At 45.6% G+C, this 21,917-nt stretch overlaps 1 protein-coding gene across 13 annotated transcripts in view; it reads left to right on the top strand.

The window, feature by feature from the left end:
• Positions 1-21,917, top strand: part of NRXN3 (neurexin 3) — a 1,235,498-nt gene that overhangs the window by 974,467 nt on the left and 239,114 nt on the right. The window lies entirely within an intron of this gene.

Here is a 21,917-nt window from a genome sequence, read left to right as displayed (position 1 = left end):
TACGAGTGAAGTGATGTTAACAGAAGAACATTGACTTATAATTGTGACTAGCATGACTATTTGCCTGGGTGAGATAATGGCTTTCTTGCAGAAGGCGAGCTGCTGCAGACACCAAGATTGGCACGTTCATGGGGTCTGTTACATAAAGGTGTGATGGTAATTATTGTGATGATAGAAGATCTATATTTTGCAAAATGCATGGACATTGGGTTGACTAGTGAGATTATAATGTGTCAAGCCAACGGAGGGGTTTTCATACAAGCTGGGTGCCAGTGCAGGAAATCTTAATGACCATCAGAGATGTCTTGCTATTGATAGAAGGCAAGATGTGTAAAACATTAGGACTGCAGTTTTAGCCTCTCCATTGTGCCCAGAAGTGATCTCGCCATTCTGGCAATGCACTTACCGTACTTTAGTGGGGGAGAACTTGTCAAGAACTGAGAAAAGCTAAAGGAATTATTCAAGAGTTGGAAAATGAGCCTCAGAGCTAAGGACTCAAAGCGCACTGCATTTAAGAAGAAAAACAACATTCAAGATTAGGCTCTTTCAGTGTGTAAACACTTTCTAGGGAGCAGGTATTGGGTGCCAAAATCTCAGTGCTTGTCTCATCTCCCGTGATTGAAGAAAAAATATATAATAAAACGCAAGGACTTGAAGCTGAAGCAATTCAACTTTGAAAGAAGCACTCACTTTTTCAGCAGTAAGAATAGTTAATCATTGCAATTGAACACCAATGGTGTTCTACCCAGCTTGAAATTTCTTTGCATATTTTATATCACAGATCTAATATGTAAATAAAAGAATAGAAAAAAGATAAATCACACCAACAAATCCTGCAAGAACCTCTAGTTTAACCACATCACACATCCAGGGTATGCAAATCCACACTGCAAAAAATGAATTCAGCTATTGGGGGGAGGAGAGCTGAATGACCAGAGTAGTATCACCAAATGTAGTTTGATTTCGATGGTGTAATTCTTTTGAGACTATAGCAGCAGTAAGTTTATTTTCCTGTGGTGAAAGTAGAAAGATGTATGGTGAAATTAAGGATGCAGAAAAAGAATATCCAGGAGTCCTTCCAACTCCATAATCCCTGGTATTTTTTCAAGTCAATGGCCTTCTCTTCTGTGGCCTTGAAGCATTAGGCATTCTTCTTCGGAGGTTTTGCTGCGTGCGTTTTAACAAGACACTTACAAATTTCTTCATGCAAATCGCTCCAGCAGCAGCAGCTACTGTATCTGCTAACTCGTGTCAGGATAAAGGGAAGGAGTGCATGCTGCGATATCACAAACTCACCAGGGTTGCATTAATCTCTGATAAAACCTTAGCAGAAGGATGAAAAGTGATTTTCAATAACATAGCTATTTCACTTTAAATATTCACAAGTGTGCATTCCTAACCATGGAAAGACATTCAAATTCCAGATATCTCCGATGCCTTTCTGTATTGTTTGGGTTTATGCCTCAAATATCCCACCCTATCTCAGAGACTCAGCAATAGCAATATTGATTATCTTAAAGTAAGAAGAATAAAACACCAAACAGTTAAAACAACCCATTCAATTAACACTTTGTCCACCAATTGCTTGTTGCAGACCTAGGCACAGGGAAGCCATGGGATGGGTGCAAGTAGTGAATTAAAGACAGCATCTTGAGAAGTAGAGACATCACCTTGCCAACAAAGGTCCGTATAGTTAAAGCTATGGTTTTCCCAGTAGTGATGTATGGAAGTGAGAGCTGGACCATAAAGAAGGCTGATCGCCGAAGAATTGATGCTTTTGAATTATGGTGCTGGAGGAGACTCTTGAGAGTCCCATGGACTGCAAGAAGATCAAACCTCTCCATTCTTAAGGAAATCAGCCCTGAGTGCTCACTGGAAGGACAGATTGTGAAGCTGAGGCTCCAGTACTTTGGCCACCTCATGAGAAGAGAAGACTCCCTGGAGAAGACCCTGATGTTGGGAAAGATGGAGGGCACAAAGAGAAGGGGGCGACAGAGGACGAGATGGTTGGATAGTGTTTTCGAGGTTACCAGCATGAGTCTGACCAAGCTGCGGGGGGCAGTGGAGGACAGGAGTGCCTGGCGTTCTCTGGTCCATGGGGTCACGAAGAGTCGGACACGACTAAACGACTAAACAACAACATTAGATTGAAATTAGGTCACAACTTCATTGATTATCAACAAATAGGTTTGAATAGGCCACTGACAGAAAGTTGTCCATAGCAAAGCCAATGATCAATGCCATGCTGCTTAGAGAAAGCAGACCAAAAACCAATTACAAGGTGGAAAAGTTGGCTGAGGATTGTGGTGCAGAGTTTGCTTTGAGTCCTCTCTTTAGGTCCCCAGAGTGGACCTGGATGGATGAAGGATAGATCAGTCCTTGCCAACCTGTCGCCCTTCATATGTTTTTGAATGCAACTACTATCAGCTCTAAGGGTGGCGCCTGTGGGTTATACCACAGAGCCTAGAACTTGCCGATCAGAAGGATGGCGGTTCGAATCCCTGCGACGGTGTGAGCTCCCGTCGCTCGGTCCCTGCTCCTGCCAACCTAGCAGTTGGAAAGCACGTCAAAGTGCAAGTAGATAAATAGGTACCGCTCCGGTGGGAAGGTAAACGGCGTTTCCGTGTGCTGCTCTGGTTCACCAGAAGCAGCTTAGTCCTGCTGGCCACATGACCCGGAAGCTCTATGCTGGCTCCCTCGGCCGGTAAAGCGAGATGAGTGCCACAACCCCAGAGTCAGCCATGTCTGGACCTAATGGTCAGGGGTCCCTTTACCCTGCCAGTTGTGATGGGAGTGGGGAGGTGTAGATCAACCTCGGAATGAAAGGGGAGAGGGAGGCAGAGGCGGTAGTGGGTGGATCCGCCACCTCTCTTAGGGGGTCCAGATCCAGTGCCCAAGGCAGTTGCCTCACCCTGCTGCATGGGCAAGCCATGAAGCACAGTCCTGCTGGCTGAGGATGATGGACATTTTGGTCCCATACACCTGGAGGGCACCAGGTTGGTGAAGACTAGGCTGGATGAACAAATAAGACCTGATGTAAGGTAGCTGCTTAGGAAATCAGGAGCTGCTGAAAGTGCTTTTCCTAATAGTCTTATGTTAGGAACAGCCATTATTAACAACATAGTTGTGGCCTTCAGTGTGTCAAGGCATGGGAATAATCAGAGAGAAACATAGGAAGGAAGCTCCTCTGGGTAAAACAAGTGGTCCATCTAGCTCAGTGTTATTCTACATTGACTGACAGTACCTTTCCAAGGTTTCAGACAAAGGTCTTTCCCAGCATTACTGGGAGATGCCAGGGATTGAACCTGGGACCTTCTGCAGACAAAGCATGTGTTCGACCCTTTGAGCTCTGCAGTGTGCCAGTCCTTCATATCTTGCCCACTGAATGAGCCTCCCAGCCCTTGTGTACTTTTGACCCTTCTTCAAACGCTCGCCTCTGTTCCCTTTCAATGAAGCCTGAAAGTTAGCCAATACAAGATTGCACACCTGTGTGGAATACAGACAGCCCTGGCAGAAGTCAGCAGTGCTTATTCAACATTTTCTTTTGCAGGCTGAAGCCTGAACAACTGCAACAGGTAAATGGAGAAAAAAGTAACTATATATAGCATACGCACTCGCACACACACAGAATGGAGTTGTGAGTATTACCCTGGGGCGTGTTGATTCCAGCCAGCTTACAATATCCAGGCAACATTAGAAATGAATGGGCTTTATTCTCTAGTGCTTTCAGCTCCTCATCAATTATATTTCCAATCAATTATCTTTGATTTAATTTTTGCTTTCATCAAGCCTTGCTCCCAAGGCAGCTGTGCTGTGGCTGTGGGAGCATTTACAGCCACTCTGATTACAGAGCTAATATTCACTCAGCACAAGGACCTTTTTAAAGCTGCAAGCCCACAGTTTTACACATTGGTAGCCAATATCAAATGCACATATAGGCAACCCAGTAAGGATGAGTCTCTGCACACAGTGATGTGCATGCATTGGCTGCTATAGCTGCCCAGAGTGGCTGTGAAAACCCAGTCTGATGGGCAAGATACATAGATGATGATGATGATGAATGATGATGAGAGGTGATGTATTACAGTGGCTAGGGCTGCAATCCAGTGCATATGTATCTGGAAGTGAGCCCCACTGCAGTAAGGGGGGCTTGTTTCTGAGTAAGCATGCATGGGATTGCACTGCATGGCTGTGAGCTACAGAATGCATGGTTCAAGTCTCCCTCATTCCTGCCAGGCACCCGCTTTAGGCAAAAGCAACAATTTTCTGCAATATGGGGATGACAAGATACTGGCTTTGTTGTAAAGACTGTAAGTAAGGTGATCTGGAGACTCTCAAGTATAGTGCACTGTAGATAAAAAGGTAAAGGTACCCCTGACCATTAGGTCCAGTCACGGATGACTCTGGGGTTGCGTGCTCATCTCGCTTTATTGGCCGAGGGAGCCGGCGTACAGCTTCCGGGTCATGTGGCTAGCATGACTAAGCCGCTTCTGGTGAACCAGAGCAGTGCACGGAAACACTGTTTACCTATTTATCTACTTGCACTTGACATGCTTTTGAACTGCTAGGTGGGCAGGAGCAGGGACTGAACAACGGGCGCTCAACCCGTCGCGGGGATTCAAACTGCTGACCTTCTGACCGGCAAGCCCTAGGCTCTGTGGTTTAGACCACAGCGCCACCCGCGTCCCTGATAGTAGATAGGAGTTTAAAATTGTTATTAAAAACAAAACAAAACAAGAAAACCAAATATGGGCTTTTCAGAAGAAAGGCAAATGTTCTGTCAAGGCTATATTGCAAGCTTTGGCAAATAGTGAGATAGTCACAATTTCAAACAGGGCAAATTTTCCCATCCCTTCTTAGAAGTGGCCTATTGGTTTATGTTCCTCTGTTGCAAGGCAGAGATCCAAGCAGAACTGCTTCTCTCTGTGTGTGTTGTGATCTGGATTAGCCAGCTGGAGAACCCCTTTGATAAGATTATTTTTGGCACTAAATCATAGAACCATAGTCAATTATGGATTCTCCATCATTATTGAATTTCCATTCCCTGGCAATTTGTCTAAGCCTCCGGTAAAGGTTGACTTTTACTGGCTGAATCCTTCTGGACATTGAGTGGTTTTACTTTGGTACATTAGCAGTCATTTAGGATAATTTTTGTGGGTTTTAAAATATTGTCTAACTCAGTCGACTGGACCAGTTGGAGATTAATCTCAAAGTACTACATCCCATTCTTTATTATGATGCAATTGGAGGCATCCTGTTACATTTTTTTCTGCCTGAGGCACAGCAGCAAATCCAACCACTCCTCTAGACAAAGTGCAAGGCCATTGAAATTATATTGGTATTTGGTTGCGTGCGCACACAGACACACACACACATTCATTTTCTGCCCTTTCATGGCACATGACATCACGAATCTGCTGCTTGAGGCAACTGCTTCACTTTGCATAATGCTAAGGCTGAACCCTTTGGCTTTTAAGTAGGCAGTAATAAGCAATAAGCCTACTCATTACTTGAGCAAAAGTGGAATACTGATTTGAGTCTATCTTGAGGAATTTGTCATTTTTGTGCCCATCCTTGTACTTGGGAGAGATCTTTTTGGAGCTTTTTGCTATTCCTTTGAACCACCGTCAATAATTTGGTGTCATCGGCAAACTTGCTCACTCTTTGCACTGCTCACTTCCTAACTCCTGATGAAGAAGTTGAAAAGCATTGATTCCAATCCAGGTCCTTTACTAGGGTTGCCGTATTTCAAAAAGTGAAAATCCGGATAGAAAAGTTGTTTTTCTAGTGGCCAAAGTTGTTGAGTGGTTTTTTCTAAAAAAAAGTTTTGGGGCTATTTTTAAAGGAAATCGTCAAAAATGACATTTCTGCCTGGACACTGCTTCTGACTGAAGTATTTCAGGTATGTCCAGGAAATTCCAGATGTAGGAGTGCCTGGTGGGCTTTGGTCCATGGCTTCTCGAAGGGTCGGACATGACTAAATGATTAAACTACAATAACAACCTTTACTACATCCCTCTGTTGTGAGAACCACCCATCTATTCCTACTTTCTGCTTCCTCTTCTTTAACCAGTCACCAACCCATAAGAGGACCTCTCCTCCTGTACCATGACTGTTGTTTACTGAGGTGTAAACTCACAGCTTGTACCCTATAAAAATTCCCCAACCTACATTTTTGTATCGTTTCTGTCAAATTATGGTACCTCTCTGTCCTATAACCTGAAGGACCACTCCATGTAATTGTGTTTGTTCCCTGTACCAGAATTGCCTATTCAGTCACCATCTGCACTTAGTGTCCTCTGGCCTGTGGAATGAGAAGAGGAAGGAACTTTGTATAGATGAGTCTCTGAAACTGCCACCTCCAGTATTATGTCCTGCCTAGTGGCTTTTGCTAATGACTTTTAGAAATGGATCGTAAAAAAGCTTCAGTATCCTCATCTGCTGCTGTGGCCATCAGGCTATGTATATGGGTTGCTGCCAGACTAATCAAGTTGGCTTGGAGGTATGCCACATGCATGATGTAACCATATTCAGACTTGTAACCCTTTGCTCTGTTTGTGCTGCGGATTAGGTTTTCAATGGATTGCAAAGTTTCTTGCAGGAGAGTCATGTGGGGCCACTGGCAGTCCATCATCTACGAAGGGATGCATAGAGACCTGAAGTTCAGGTTTCCAGGTGGTTCTTTATTCAAAATTAGAAAAATGCCTACAAGGCTGATGAAAAAATAAATCAAGGGAGGCAAGGGGGATGGAGGGGGGAGGTAGAGAAGGGGGAAGAGAAGGATGGTGTCAGTGCTACCACCTGCCACTGGAACAGCTGCAAAGAGGAGGAGGGTGGCACAGTGGCACAATCCCTTCTGCTTGCCCAGCATGTAATGAACTAAATCCTTCTCTGTGAGGTAGTTTCAGTTATTTTAGTTGTGTTTTCTTTAAAAAGCAAAAAAAATAAAAAAGCTATTCAAGACTGCTTACACACATCATTAAGACAACAGCCATAAAAACCATATAATAAAAAGCAGATACAAGGAGTTTAAAATCGATACTAAAACCAAGAGAAGTTTAAAAATCTCAAGTAGCTAACAAACAAACACAGCACTAAATCATCATCATCATCATCACCATCATGAAAACAAATTTGACCACCATCAGAAGGACAAATAAACAGGAAAAGTTATGCCTAAATGATATGACAGGCGAGAACAGAGGATTATCCCATAGGAGTGAATACTGTATTCTTATCTAGATGTAACCTGCCCTGGGACTTTAACAGTGAAGGGTGAGTAGATAATCACATCAACTTCACCACAGGAGCAACACCACAGAGAAGGCCCTTGTTCCTGTAACTTCCCACCTAATCTCAGGAGGCAAGGCCCCGGAGATGGGTTTGACAATGTCGGACATCAGGAGCATTCAGACAGGTGAAGGCAGTCCTTAAAGTGTCCTTTCCCAGATATATTTGCAGAATTTGTGGAACTGTGAAGGAGAGAGTGATTTCCTCAAAGTGACTCACTGTTGAACTGGGATTTGAACCCAAATCTCCCATGTTGAACTCTATCCAGGTAACTGCACTGAATCTCAACCACCTCACATTTCCTTGCTACTCATTGCCTGAACTCCTCTGTAGATATAAATTATAAACGTTAGCATAACCATTGGGGGATTTTCTTTTCCAGTTAAAGATACAAACCTGCAGTGCATAGACTTTCAAGAGGAAATTATGTTTGTATCTCTAAAATTGCTCAGTATGCTCGTTTTCACCTCTTTTAGCCTGGCAGCTTCTTGTGAGAATGTTGAAAAGGGTAACATTACAGTAGGAGGGCCATTAGACAGAAAATACACTTGGCCCTTGACACTTCATTGAACCCAGCATGAGACAACTGGGCCTGCAGCTGTCATGATATGGTCATTTATCACCCCAACCTGTGAAATCTTGTATTCCTTCCTCATTGTGAAAGAGCTATTGGCTGTTACTCCTAAGATATGTCAAAATAGTATTTATTGCATTTATACCCAGTCCTTACTACAAGCAGTTGAATATGGTTTGCATGACTGTGACTCCCCATTTTTAGCATCATAGTAACAATGCAAGGAAGGGTGCCTTAAGACGTAGTTACTGACCCAAGATTACCCAGTGAGCTTCATGGCTGGGTGAAGATTTGACCTCGAGTCTTCTCAATCATATTTTAAACCAGCTGTGGTTATCTTTGGCCCACCAGATATTGCTGAACCACAGCCCCCATCCTCCCTGACCATTGGCCATGCCTGCTGGGGCTGATGGGAGTTGTGGTCTAACAACAAGTGGAGGGCCAAAGGTTCTCCACAACACTTCACCACACCAGTTCTCAATTGTTTGCAAACTGCACGCTTTGCACCTAAGTGCCCTGTCAATGAGCAGAAGTTATTACTCTTTATTTTCATTTTTTTCATTAATAGATTTGGTATACCTCCTTTTTCCAGCTGTGCCTCTTCTCTCAAATTTCATAGAACAAGTAGGTCCAAGAATCTCTGCCTCTGTAATTAACACTCCAATCCTAATGGCAAAAACCCCCTCTCTTTCAACGTGAGAGATCAGGTGGCCATTTGTTTCGATTGTCCCCTGTTCCCCAGAGGTTCCTGGAGGGCAGTCACTAGTCTGGAATAGCTCTTTGCACTGGTTGGACAATCAGGGTCCACTTTTGATGATCCTACCTAGGGGAAGGAGCCATTCCGCTCACCAGACTAGCCCTGCCTTGTGAACTGGACAGTCAGGGTCCAAATGAGCTCCCCAAGAGCTCAGTTTATTCTTTCCCCTCCCCTTCTCCTCTATTTCTTTGCATTTAACAGTAAGCAACTCAATCTTTAAACACAAATGGGGCTATTAACGCTTACTCACCATTTAGGGAAAAATTTGGGCTCTTTTACCAATCAAGCCCCTCTAAGGAGCACAGCAGCAAGCTATGCCATTTGTTTTCTGGACAGTTCAAATCCTAATGAAAGAATCTGCAGACTTATTGTAGACTCAGGGCAAACTATCCCATTGAATTTTATAAGGGGGAGGGGAATCTCTGCAGACAGAAGAGGGACCAGCACTGCTGTTGCCGGACTTCTGAAAATACATGCTTTCAGACACACACCATTCAGTGTCTGTTCTTCACCAGCCAGAAATTTGGATGAGCATCTTACCATTCACAATTTCTTAAGTGTTTTCAGTCAATCATACACTTGCCGTTGTGAGTGGGAAGATGCAGTTCAGACAGACACAATAGCCAGTCTAAAATTGATCAGCCAACCAAGGAGTGCTGTGTGTGTGAGAGAGAGTGTGTGTGAGAGAGAGAGACGATGGGGCAGATATTATTTCTTCCCAGCAATAAAGAGAAAGCAAAGGAAGCAAAGAAAATACTAGAAGAAGCAAGAGCTGGCTCTGCCAAAATATTGCTCACCTCATCTGTGCTGGTTTCAAGGGGAAAGTGCAAAAGGAAAGTGTAATTGCCTCACTTTGGGACTGCTGGGAAAGAATTTCTCTTACTCCAGCATTATCTGCAAATTTGATCTGAGCGGGAGAAAATTAATTAAAATTTCAATTTCCTGAAGGCTCTCGTAAAGTGGTTCAAACAAGCAAGTATATAAGCAGGGTGTCTGTGTCTATGTTTCTTTTATCAGCTGAGAGAAAGAAAGCAGGGGCCAAGGTAGCCGGAGGAGAGACACAACCATGATCAGCAAGAGAGGGGCAAGAGAATAATGGATGAATTGGAACCTCACCTATGGCAGATCTTTAGGGTCTCAGACAGTGCTTGCTCAGAAGCCCCCAGAGAGCAGATTAACCCAGCCAAATTGCAGGTGAATAGGTCCAGGGGCTTTTTGGAGCAGAAGCACAAGGGATGCAGTTTTCCCCAAACCTCATTCTGAATGGGAAAGCAGTGCAGTTTGCCTCTTTCTTACTTTAAAATTATTAAGAAGTGGCTGAGGGGTCTGTGTTCTTGCTTGGACATTTAAAAAGAAACTTGGCAGTTTTATGCCAGCCTTTCTGGTGGTTGTTTGCCTCCTCTGATAGGCTTTACAGACAGGTGTTTGCAGCTCTCCTATAGGCCCTACAGTGTGTAAGGATGTTTAGAATCAGGCTGGGTGAACCTGCCTGTTTTGGTTTCTCTCAGTTCTTATTCCTCTAACCCCACATCCTGGTCCTCAGTTGTCTCCACATTTGCACATAACTTTGCTTCCCCCTTATGAAAATTCACCAGCATTTCGGCACAACTTTATCCTAGCACACACATATTTAGAAGCATTTCCCCCTGATATGTTATGTATGTTATTTTCACTAATAGATGTAACTTATTTTTTATTCACATTTACTGCAACATATGTCATTTTGTACACATTACGTAGCTGGAGGACTGCACTGCAAGAAGTGTGGATTTTGAAGGATGTATGTGTGTCTGCATATCATTTGGGAAAGCGTGAATTAGGTAGATTCGCCTTTAAATGGAAACCGAATCGAATTTCTCATAGCTTCCCTAGTCTAGAATCCTGCCTGCGGAGTTCTGGAGAGCTCTTGAGGTTTGCAGTTTGTTTCTTAAAGCAGAGCAAATGAAGCTTTTAACTTAAAAAAAATAAAAAAAAATCCTCCACTGCTGTGCTTTAACAAAAACAATTCAGAGCTCTTCATTGCTCTGTAGGCAACATTTGGAACATCCTCACTTATTTAAAAAGAGTGCCTAGAGAAATAGAAATACTTTATCAGAAAAAGCACACAAGTAAAATGACAGGATGTTTTTTTTGGGAGGGGGGAATCTGACTCAGGGCTGGGGTTATTGACACTTAAACTTGGGTGCAGGGAGGAAAGATCCCCTAACCACCCCCAATTTCTCTTGTTGTTCAGTCCCCATGCAGACATGATGCACACCCCTAAAACAGATGTCTCCAATCTCCATCCTGCTCCATCCCTAATACTCTGAGCAGCTTATGCAATTATTTAAAACTTGGCATTCAAAAAGGAACAACCACAAGGCACTCTAGCCTCATTGAAACTCCCACCCGCCCCTTCTCCAAAATCCTTTAGATGTTTTGCTTGGGCAGAAACTTCCAAATTTGCCTTGAAATTTTGCTTTAGGTGAAATCCGGTACCAACTCCACTCCTGGCTTGCCAGACCCCTCTTCTGCCTTTTGGTGCTTTCTGTGCAGGAGTGTCATAAGTACCCTTAAAAGCATTGCGGAAGAGCCTGGGCTTGAGACCAATAGTCCCTCTGGCTCTGACACTGGGATCCTTCGGTGTCTCTTTACAGGCTGTGGGGTAAGTTGCAGCTGCCTAGTTGTAGATAAACCTTAATTACTTTACCATTTCTCTAGCCTTATTTGGAAAAGAGGCATTAAGAATGGAAGGAATTATGTAAATAAGCATCTCCTTTGTCTCCCGATTTATTGGATGGGATCATCTCTGAGGTTATTTCTTATATAGGAATTTATTGAGAAGATAGCTTAGTTTCGGAATCTGGCTCATTGTTTTGCTCCTCCTTTCTTTTTGGCTTTAAGGAAGAGGATGTTCTCTGGGTTATTAGAGGTGGTTGCCGAGTGTCGGCAGGGAGGAAGAGGGATGGAAGTTGTATTTTGTCTAATCCTCCTTGACAGCTCCCCCCCCCCCCATCTTATAAATTGTCTGCACAGGTCTGGGAGAAACAGGCACATCTGTGAATCCCCGGTGACACCCAACAGCTGCATCAGCATGACCTGCTTGAGACGTGGGATGCCTTGAAGTCCCTGGGCTGTGCAGCTGTAGGGGCTGGAATGGGATCAGGGGAGTGTGAAAGACCCAGTTTTCTGCTTTCCTAGCATGACATCTTTTATTCTGGGCTTGAATTATAGGAGGAGGTAAGCAGGGCCACTGTTGATCTTAGAGGCATTTTTGTGCTTTGCGTCTAAGGAAGCAGCCAGGGGAAGGGAAAACCTTGGTGAAGCCATGCATGTGTGTGCTGTCTGAATTGTTAGATGGCATGAACTGAGGAGGTCTTGGGATGTTTTGCCTCTGTTCACCAACTAAATGAAGCCACTGGAGTATGTTGAAGGGCTGGATTTGAGAGTACTCAGCACAGCTAAGAAAAAGCCCCACCACCACCACTAGTCTCAAACAGATCAGCAGTATTCCAGATGGGTACTATGCAGTAGGGAGACGGGTGGAGCTGTGGGTTAAACCACAGAGCCTAGGACTTGCCGATCAGAAGGTCGGCTGTTCGAATCCCCGTGCTCGGTCCCTGCTCCTGCCAACCTAGCAGTTTGAAAGCATGTCAAAGTGCAAGTAGATAAATAGGTACCGCTCTGGCGTGAAGGTAAATGGCGTTTCCGTGTGCTGCTCTGGTTTGCCAGAAGCAGCTTAGTCATGCTGGCTACATGACCCGGAAGCTGTACGCCGGCTCTCTCGGCCAATAAAGCGAGATGAGCGCCGCAACCCCAGAGTTGGTCACGACTGGACCTAATGGTCAGGGGTCCCTTTACCTTTACCTTTTACTATGCAGTAAGCTGGAATGACTTGGGTAGCCTGCCCTTGGATATCTCCAGATCACAGTGCCTACTGTCTCCTGATGGTGGAAGGCACTAGGACTTCAGACTGACTGTGCACTGAAGTTGAATGGAGACATAGTCCTAGAGGCAACTTGCAGAGGGATGTGCAACCAGGCTTAGCCCTGGAGAGAGGTGCAGCAGCAGCAGCAGCCACTGGGTCCATGTCATGCTGCCAGAGGGACAGCTTGCAGAGGGATCTGCTGGTGGATGCATGTGAGGATGAAGGAAAGGGGGAAAGAGAACATCTCTTTTATCCCTCTGCCCTGCTCTCACCTGCCACTGTGGATTATCACAAGCACCCACTTGAACTTCAATATTAATGAATGCAGATGACATCATTGCTGCAGCATGAGATGTATCTGTAGTCTTGAACTGAATGGGATTTTTAATATCAAATATGTAGCAAAAATTATCTTGAATTACTATGGTGTTGTTGTTTTTTGGGGGGAGGGGAGCTTTGAATCTATTTAGTCCAACAGAGTTTCACAAACCTGTGGTTATCCTTTACTCTGGAGAAACATTACAGACCATTGTGCCTCTAACAGGGTTGCTTCACTTCATATAGATTTCATATATATAGTTACATGTAGTCTTCAAGTGGTGAGAGATTTCAGGGTTGCCAGTGCATTCCTTCTTCAAAATGAAGGTCACTAGAGACTCTGGCGTCTTCGTGATAAATGGTTTTATTTACAGATTTATCCCAGGCTGAACATGATATGGAAGATTCAGAGCATTGACACTGCAACCAGTCCTGTTCACATTCATTTCAAATAACTTGTTTAATCTTGGCTACAGGTATCTAGTTCTTCAGTCCACAATAATGAGGATTTTCCATTCTTCAGGAGCTTGGTAGATCCTGCTTGGCTACATTGCAAGGCCCTCAGATCTGTTGAACCTGACCAACCTTTACAATGTGAATCCCCTCCCCCTTTTAAAACATCATTTTAAAACAAATCATTTCATAAGAATAGTCTGGTAGATCAAGCCAATGACCCATCTGAATACCCAGCTTCCAGCAACTGGTATTTAGAAGTATTAGTCCCTCCAGCTGTGGAGACGGAACATTGCCATCAGTAGCCCTCTGCTCCATGAATTCATCTGCTCCTTTTTTAAAATAAAAATACATGTGCTTAATAATAATAATAATAATAATAATAATAATTTATTATTTGTACCCCGCCCATCTGGCTGGGTTTCCCCAGCCACTCTGGGCGGCTTCCAACAGAGATGAAAAATACACTAAAATGTCACATATTAAAAACTTCCCTGAACAGGGCTGCCTTCAGATGTTTTCTGAATGTCAGGTAGTTGTCCATCGCCTTGACATCCGATGGGAGGGCATTCCACAGGGCGGGCGCTACCACCGAGAAGGCCCTCTGCCTGGTTCCCTGCAACTTGGCCTCTCGCAGTGAGGGAACCGCCAGAAGGCCCTCAGAGCTGGACCTCAGTGTCCGGGCAGACCGATGCGGGAGGAGTACATTTTTTTATCATACCAACTTATTTATTTATTTTACATAATGGAAATTGTGCCGGGGTGGCCCTACAAATGCTGCTGGGCTTTAGCTCCCATCATCCCTTAACATTCACCATGTTGGCTCATTCTGATGGGAGCTCCCCATCCTAATAATATGTCTCCCCCTTTTCTCCCCATAAAAGATACCATTGAATATATCTTACCATCTCGTGTTCAGGCTATAACAGTATTTGTACATACTGGGGACTAAGTCTCATTGAATTCACCGGCAGACGTATATAGGATTGCATTGTAAATTTCTAATATATGTGAGTTTATTCATTAACATAATACACCAGATTTTCCTAATCCAATCCTCTCTTGATCCTCTCTCTTTACTTTACTTGTCCGGTTTTTGGCCAATGTAATTCTAGCAGTAATTAATAAATTTTCCCTCTAATCCCTTCTCTGTAATTCCCTGTCTTTATAATTATCACTTTCTCTCAGTTAATAACCCAATAAAATTACTGGTGGGGCTATTTGGATTGCATATCCAGTTATCTCTTATAATTTTTAACAAAGATTTGCCTGCATTTTTGACAACTTTACTGTGTCACCAGATACATATAGCGTAATATCTGTATTTTCCACCCAAGGTCTCCAATGCTGGTTTGTAATCTTGATCTGCTCACTTCCGGACCGATAGTGCAAGGCAGGTTGCTCTGTTGTTGCTAGTCGCTGGTGGGAGGATGGTTCAAATGCCTGAAATCAAACACCTCTCCCAACTTTGTGCTATTTTTGCATGCCGTGAAGGTGGGTAGCATTATGGCAATTTTCTGGGGTTGAGGATATGAATGTGGGTGGAGCATGTGGTGAACTTACCACACCAACAATTATGATGTTACTGGAAGTCCCAGCAGCCAGAAGTTACCATTTCCCTCTCAGCAGGCACCAGCTTGCTGATGATTGGCTTCATGATGGTGCCATGCTATCATGATGCAACATTATGGCATCATTCCCAAAGGGCATTCAGTTCCAAAGGGAATGCTTCTGAGATGATGAAGCAGTAAATGCCTTCATTGTGACAGCAAAGCTCCCCCCCCCCATTTAAAAAGGAGGGAACTCAACCACCTCATCTTTAAGAGGAAAGGCCACTCAAATGTGTGTGTTTTTTAATCCTCCTGACCTTCGCAGGGGAAAATGTACACTCTGCTTGAGTCAAAGCTATTAATTTTGTGTTTATTTCTTGCCCATCTCTTGATTCTGATTTACAAAGAGCATCCCAGTTATAGATAGGAAGCCTTTGGAATGTGTTTGCCTCTTGCTCACACACTCTGTTTCCGATACACACATTGACTCAGTATTTGTGCCGGAATAAGATCCATCATTTTTTTTTCCTGCATAATTTTTATTGTTTTTTAAATCATAACAAACAAGAAAGTAAAACAGTTTACGCCTTGTTATCACAGATTTCTTTCTATAAGACTTCCTTCAGCTTCCCCTGAAATCATCCATACCCTAATTTAACAAATTCACACAAATCCTAGTGTCAGGGAACTGCCATCGGAAGGACAGGTGGTGAGAAGGCTTCAGCAGAATAGGAGAGCCTCTTCTTCAGGAGAAGAGGGAACCAGTAGGGGGAGTGCGGGAGCTCCAAAGGAAAGGGAGTCGGAGGGGAGGCTCTGGGATACTTCCAGTGAGAACAGCGAGGAGGTATCAGAACAGCCCATAAGGACTCCCACCCCCCGCCGGAAGCTGTCACGCAGGGAATCCAGGAGGCGCATGTCTGTGAAACAGCTCTTATGTTGGAAACGTTTCCGCAAACGCCCACTGTCAGATTCTACCAGCGACTGAGGGAGCCATGCTCAAGGGCTCTTCTCAAAGCAGGGTTTCACTACACAGAGTGAGCTCTGAGGGATCCAGCTTTAACGCACAAGCTGCTCATTATCCCACCACAGCAATCTGACAGTCCCTGAAAGCAGCTTGTGCAAAGAGAGGCATCATGAGCAACCCAGCCGGAGGCGGAGATGGGGGAGCAGCTGCAGCCGGTCCTAGCCTGGAAGAAAGGTACAGGATGTTGGAGGTACAGTTAGCTCTGCAAACGGCGAGGCTGGAGGAGAGGAGGGCTCATGATGCAGAAAAGGGGAAAGCCGCCCAGCTCTCGAGGAAAGTGCCAGGACTGGTGCAGAAGTTTGGGGGTGATCCCAGGAATTATCAAGCCTTCAGGACAGAGATGCAATATGCCCTCAATCTGCAGTTTGATGATTTTCCTGATGAGGATTCGAGGGTTGGTTTTGTGATTGGGCATCTCGAAGGCACAGCCCGAGATTGGGTGAGACCACTAATGGCAGCCAATAATGAAGCCCTAAGGGACACAAGGAAGTTTTTTCGCGCCATGGATCTGATGTTTTCCAGCGAGATTGAGCAGGGAGTGGCGCGCAGGCAGTTAATGGCGTGTAAACAAGGGAACCGATCTGTCCGTGAGTACTGGACTGAGTTCACCATGTTGATCCATAAATTAGGATGGGATTTGTCAGCGGAACCGATACAAATGCTGTTCGAAGAAGGACTATCTTCGGCAGTGAAAGACGAACTTTCCCGGGGGCCCAGGGCGGAGTCTATGGACCTTCTGACTAAATCAGCGCTGGCCATAGGCTCACGCCAGGAGGCCAGAGCCTTGGAGAAGCGGGAAGGGAAAGGGGAGCGTTGGAGGGATTTCCGCATTCCAGAGATGCCAGAGCAGCCTTCTCTGCCAGCAGAGCCGATGGAAATCGGAACAGCGCGCGCGCGCGCAATTTCAAACCCCAGTGAAGGGAGGAAGAAGGAGGGGAAAGGCGCCAAGAAATGTTTTCTCTGCCAACAGCCAGGTCATTTTGCCAGAGTTTGTCCGCAAAGAAAGGAATGGCAAGGAATGGCGGGAGCTGTTGGGGAGGAGGGAGAAGGAGCTAAGGAGCAAGTAAAAGCCAACGCCTGGCTGCCACCGACGGGGCACAGCAGCCAGGCCAAGGAACAGTAAATGTGCCCACGCCAGAACCCCCAAGACCAGCTCTTGTAATAGAGGTATTGCTGGAGCTGGCAAACGGACACCCACTAAAAGTGAAGGCGCTATTAGACTCAGGCAGCTCCTGCAACTTTATGAGTAAGGAGTTTGCAGCCGCCCATCAGATACAAACCATTCCTTTAAAAAATCCCCTGCAGGTGACCACGATTGATGGGAGGGCGCTGTTGGGGGGAGAAGTAGACCAGCAGACGGTCCCCATGACAATGAGGGTGGCAAGACACACGGAACGGATAGCGTTTAATATAGCCACGTTGGGAGGAGCGCCCATCATTTTGGGGATGAGCTGGCTAGCGCTGCATGATCCGCTTGTGGGATGGCATCAGAGAGTGGTTTCCTTTGGGTCAGCACATTGTATGGGACACTGCACAGAAAAAGGGGGGCAAGCAGGCACTCAGGCCACGTTAGCAAAGATAGAAGCAATGGAACAAGGTAGGGTACCACGACAATATGCAGATTTTGCCGACGTCTTCAGCGAAAGGGAAGCAGATAAACTACCCCGCACAGAGCCTTTGACTGCCAAATCAACTTACTTCCAGGAGCGCAATTGCCAGTGGGCAAGGTGTATGCAATGTCTGACAGAGAGATGCAGGAGCTAAGGGAGTTTATTGACAAAAACCTCAAGCGTGGGTTCATCAGGGAGTCACGAGCGGTGGGGGGTAGCCCAGTGTTCTTTGTAGACAAAAAAAACTCGGACAAACCGAGATTAATTGTGGATTTCAGGGCCCTAAACGCAGTGTCCGAACCCGTGACCTTCCCTATGCCCAGAATCGATGACATTTTGACCCGGGTGAGAAAAGGGAAGATTTTTACCAAGCTGGACCTGAGGGGGGCGTATAACTTGATACGTATGAGAAAGGGAGATGAGTGGAAAACCACTATGTTCACCCCCTTGGGGGCATTTGAGTACTGCGTTATGCCTTTCGGCCTCCAGGCGGGTTCCGCAGTATTTCAATCATTTATTAATCACGTACTAGGACCATTGCTGTACAAGAACTGCGCTGCGTTCTTGGACGATGTGCTGGTGTACTCAGAGGATGAAGAGCAGCATGTGCGAGATGTAAGAGAAGTACTGAGCAAACTGCAAGAAAACCAGCTGTGGGTGAAACTGGAGAAGTGTCAGTTTCACGCCAGGGAGGTGGAATTCCTTGGGTACCGGTTGTCGGACAAGGGGCTGGCCATGGATCCTAGCAAGGTGCAAGCAGTGCTGGAATGGAGGCCACCGAAAACTAAGAAAGATGTGCAGAGGTTTTTGGGGTTCGGAAACTTCTATCGGAAGTTCATCAAGAACTTCGCCCATTTAACAGCCCCCATCACGGATTGTCTCAGCAGTAAGAAGAAATTTGTCTGGACGGAAGAAGCGCAGCGAGCTTTCGAAAGTTTAAAGAGGGCGTTTGCTTCGGAAGAACAACTTTTACACGTGGATCTGCAGCAGCCGATGAGGGTGGAAACCGACGCGTCTGACAGAGCGGTGGGGGCCGTGCTTCTGCAGCCAGGAGCGAATACGTCGGAATGGAAGCCGTGTGCCTTCTTCTCGAGGAAATTGAACAAGTCTGAGAGGAATTATACAGTGTACGACAGAGAATTACTCGCTGTCCACGAAGCGTTCAAGAGATGGAGACACCTGTTGATTGGAGCGCAACACAAGGTTCAAGTACGGACAGACCACAAAAATCTAGAATACTGGAGAACAGCCCGAGTGTTGAACCAGAGACAAGTAAGATGGGCGCAAGAGTTCTCCAAGTTCAATTTTGAGATTCGCTACGTGCCAGGGGCTGAGAATGTCAGGGCGGACGCTCTCTCCAGAAAACCTGAGTACTTGGAGGGGGAAGGAGGGGCGGAAGAAAGACATATCATCTCAGAGGACCACTGGGTTTGTGGGGCGGCATTGGTGGGGCAAAGAGAACTGGCAGAGGGTATTGAAAACGATGAATATGCCCAAGAGAAACTTAGGGAACTCAGGGAGACAGGTGAAAACGCAGGGGGGTTTGAGGAAAAGAACGGAAAACTATATTACAAAGGGGCGCTCTACATACCAGGTGGGGAACTAAGAGGGCGAGTGCTTAAGCAGTTGCATGACAGCCCCACGGCCGGGCACTTCGGGCAGCACAAAACCATGTGGTTGGTTACCAGGGAGTTTTGGTGGCCCAAGGTGCGGGAGGACGTGCGGGAGTATGTCAGGGGATGCGACAGGTGCCAAAGAGCAAAGGGAGAGAGGTTGGCGCCAGCGGGGTTATTGGAACCCTTACCCACCCCAGAAAGGCCATGGGAGATGGTATCCATAGACTTCATGACCGATCTACCGAGATCCAAAGGGAAAACCGCGGTCATGGTGGTGGTAGATCTACTAACTAAGATGTGCCACTTTATAGCTTGTTCACATGCAGTGACAGCGGAAGAAACCGCAAGGTTGTTTGTGGAGCACATTTTTAGGTTGCATGGCGCCCCCTTGAGGGTTTTGAGCGACAGAGGAAAACAATTTACTTCTAGGTTCTGGAGGAAACTAATGAGCATGTTGCATGTGGAGGTAAGTTTTTCCACCGCCAGGCACCCAGAAACAAATGGGCAAGCAGAAAGGGCAAACGGGGTTTTGCAACAATATCTGAGGTGTTATGTAAAGGACAGAGAAACTGATTGGGTGGACTGGTTACCTCTGGCAGAATTTGCCTACAACAACGCGGAGAACGCGTCCACAGGGATGAGTCCCTTTTTAGCCAATTATGGGTGTCATCCTCGGGCGTTTCCAGGAGAGGGCGGGGGAAGGTGGAGTGTACCTGCAGCGGAAAATTTTGTTGAAGAGATGGAAGCGATCCACCGTCAGCTCCAACTCAACTTAGAGAAAGCCAAAGAAGAATATAAGAAGCAAGCTGACAGAAATAGGAGGGAAGGCGAAACCATAAGGGTGGGTAACCGGGTGTGGCTATCCACCCAAGGACTGCCGTTCAAGGGAGGGTGTAAGAAATTGAGACCCAAACGGTTGGGACCCTTTGAGGTCATACAGCAGGTCAACCCAGTAGCATTCAAACTCCGATTGCCCAGTCACATGAAATTGCACCCAGTATTTCACAGGTCATTACTGTCGCCCTACAGAGAGGGGTGTGAGTGGGGGGAACGTGAGAGGGAGGTCACCCGAACACCCGTCATAGAAGAGAGAGAACGCAACATGGATGTGGCAGGGATCATTGATTCCAGGTGGAAGGGGAATCAGGTGGAATACTTGGTAGAATGGGAGGGGGAGGAAGAGTCAGAAAACGCATGGGTACCGGCAGAGGAAGTCAAGGACGAGATTTTAATAGAAACGTTTCATCGGCGTTTCCCAAGTAAACCACAACCAGTGGCAAGGTTTAGGAGGGAACACTTCGGGACTACAGATGAGGAAGGGGAATTTGAAGGGTTCCCAGAGTCGGAAGTGGAGGTGGAAACAGATTCCGACGAAGGAGAGGAAGAGGGGGAAAGAGGCGGTAGGCCGTGGTTAGAAGTGTTTGAATCCTCAGAGGATGAGGGGAGTTCCTTCCAGGGATTTCCGTCCTCGCCGCCAGTAGGAGAAGAGGCGGGAGGGGGTGAAGGGGGCCCTGGGGGGGAGGTGGATGTCAGGGAACTGCCATCGGAAGGACAGGTGGTGAGAAGGCTTCAGCAGAATAGGAGAGCCTCTTCTTCAGGAGAAGAGGGAACCAGTAGGGGGAGTGCGGGAGCTCCAAAGGAAAGGGAGTCGGAGGGGAGGCTCTGGGATACTTCCAGTGAGAACAGCGAGGAGGTATCAGAACAGCCCATAAGGACTCCCACCCCCCGCCGGAAGCTGTCACGCAGGGAATCCAGGAGGCGCATGTCTGTGAAACAGCTCTTATGTTGGAAACGTTTCCGCAAACGCCCACTGTCAGATTCTACCAGCGACTGAGGGAGCCATGCTCAAGGGCTCTTCTCAAAGCAGGGTTTCACTACACAGAGTGAGCTCTGAGGGATCCAGCTTTAACGCACAAGCTGCTCATTATCCCACCACACCTAGCTTATATTGACATTATTTTCTCTTTCCTTCTTTTTCTCTTTAGACAATATTCCAACCTTTTCACAGAGCTTTTTTAAACCCAACTAGCGTTATCTGACCTTCACTTATATTTTCCAGATATTCCACAAATTTCCCCCAGTCCTCAATGAACCTTTGGTCTTTTAAATATCTAATTTCCCCCGTCAATCTGTCCATCTCCGCGTATTCTAGTAGTTTTGCTCTCCATTCCTCAAGCGTTGGTATGTTCTGTTGTTTCCAATTTTGGGCCAATAGGACCCTTGCGGCCGTTGTTGCATATTGAAAGAATTTACTGTCATTGTTCTTTATATCACTTCCTGCTAGGCCTAACAGAAAAGCCTCCGGCTTTTTCCCAAAGTTATATCTTAATATACTTTTCATTTCATTATATACACTTTCCCAAAAGCCTTTGACCTTTCTGCAGTCCCACCACATGTGGAAGAAGGATCCCTCTTTTTCCCTGCATTTCCAGCATTTATTGCAAGTTTTATATATTTTTGCTAATTTTGCAGGTGTTATATACCAACGGTAAAACATCTTCATGAGGTTCTCTTTTAATGTTATGCAAGCTGTAAATTTAAGATTTTTTTTCCAGAGTTTCTCCCATTCTTCATAGTATATATTATGGCCGATGTCCCTTGCCCAATGAATCATCACAGACTTCACTTCCTCATCTATCAAGTTATACTCTAATAGCATATTATACGTTTTAGAAAGAATTTTGTAATCATTGTTTATTATTTCAGTCTGGAATTTAGATTCTTTATCCGCGTATCCTCTCTCTTTAACGTCTTGTCTAAACATTTCGTTTATTTGGAAATAGTGTAACCAATCATAGACTTTTTCTTTAACCTGGTC

Source organism: Podarcis cretensis (assembly GCF_951804945.1).
Source record: "Podarcis cretensis genome assembly, chromosome: 1".
Lineage (NCBI taxonomy): Eukaryota > Metazoa > Chordata > Lepidosauria > Squamata > Lacertidae > Podarcis > Podarcis cretensis.
The sequence above is the reverse complement of the archived record's forward strand: the minus strand, read 5'-3'. Positions and strand labels throughout refer to the sequence as shown.